The sequence below is a fragment of the Tamandua tetradactyla genome, chromosome 14, assembly GCF_023851605.1.
Source record: "Tamandua tetradactyla isolate mTamTet1 chromosome 14, mTamTet1.pri, whole genome shotgun sequence".
In the NCBI taxonomy this organism is placed as follows: Eukaryota; Metazoa; Chordata; class Mammalia; order Pilosa; family Myrmecophagidae; genus Tamandua; species Tamandua tetradactyla.
The window spans coordinates 26295088-26296479 of record NC_135340.1 but is presented as its reverse complement, the minus strand read 5'-3'; the positions used below and the strand labels follow the sequence as shown (position 1 = coordinate 26296479).

General features: G+C 42.5%; 1 non-coding gene across 1 annotated transcript; it reads right to left on the bottom strand.

The window, feature by feature from the left end:
* Positions 1-862: 862 nt before the first annotated feature.
* Positions 863-1053, bottom strand: LOC143656668 (U2 spliceosomal RNA). Its single transcript, XR_013162573.1, has one exon. It is a non-coding gene; the product is annotated as a U2 spliceosomal RNA (small nuclear RNA).
* Positions 1054-1392: the final 339 nt, after the last annotated feature.

Genomic DNA, 1392 nt, shown 5'->3' with positions numbered 1-1392 from the left:
CAACAGCCACACCCTCAGTAGGGTATGTCACCTCTCCATGGAAGTAATCTAATTTCAATCTCACACCTACAATTGAGTGGGTCAGTCTCCATGGAAACAATCTAATCAAAGGTTTCCACCCTAAAACATTGAATCAGGATTAAAGAACATGGATTTGTGGGGTACACAACAATTTCAAACTAATTCCATCTTTTTTTCCCTCAGAGAGGTCCTTGAGCACCAATCAGTATTTGCTATTTATTCTCCCAAATCGTTGTCTTCATTTATTTTGGTTGCTAAGTAAAGAGATCCACCTTTATCTGGGTGATTCAAAATCATGATTTTTCTGTGCACTGTTCTCATATTGGCCTTGTCAGCAGATAGGCTTACACCTGAAATAAGATTAGCTTTTCGCTTACTCATTTTCTGTTCAAATCTTCCTTTATCCTTGGATGAACAGCCTGGAGTTAAAATTTTCATTGCAGTTTCTGTGATTACTTGTCCCAGAGGTTTCCAGATGTGGAATGCACAGTTACCTACAAATTTAAGCTGCAACATCCTGTCCTGTAGCTATCACATGTCTTGCCAGTCTCTGATTCAAGTTGACATTAAGGCATTTTGTGGAGTGCAGCCCCTATCCTGTAGGGATCTGGGGAGGGGGGGGCACCCCATGGCTGGCCGCCATAGCAAGTGACTGGGAAAGACCGTGTTATTTTTAAGAAAGAAAGCATTGCTTGTGGAAGTAGCTAGCATGCAAAATGTCTTATCAGAGGGCATACACCAATGATGTCTACCTCCTACAACAGCTGATGTCCGCTGCTCACACTTTTATATTTTAAGTAACATTTTTCCCCGATTTTTTATACATTTATTGTTCCCCCAATGGGGGTGCACCGTTCCCGGAAGTACTGCAATACCAGGTCGATGCGTGGAGTGGACGGAGCAAGCTCCTATTCCATCTCCCAACTCCAAAAATCCATTTAATATATTGTCCTCGGATAGAGGACGTATCAGATATTAAACTGGTAAGAACAGATACTACACTTGATCTTAGCCAAAAGGCCGAGAAGCGACTAAGTAACATTTTTTTAACAATAATGGAATTTATTCCCTCACAAGCTCCTAGCAGCGTGGCGACCACAATGCCAGCATCAGACCCAGATACAAGGTTTCCGTGTTGGAAGTGGGACCTTCAACATCGGCCTTTCTTAGAACCTCTCCCAGAGCCCCCACAACAGACTTTAACTCACATCCCATTGGCCAGAATCGTGTCACATGACCAATCCTAAACCAATCACTGGCAAGAGGAATGGGATTGTCCTGTGAATTTCACTAATTACCCCCGAGTGGAATGTGTGTTTGGGAGTCCATCATAATGGTCACTATGCAAATGTAATTTAATTCCCATAAAAC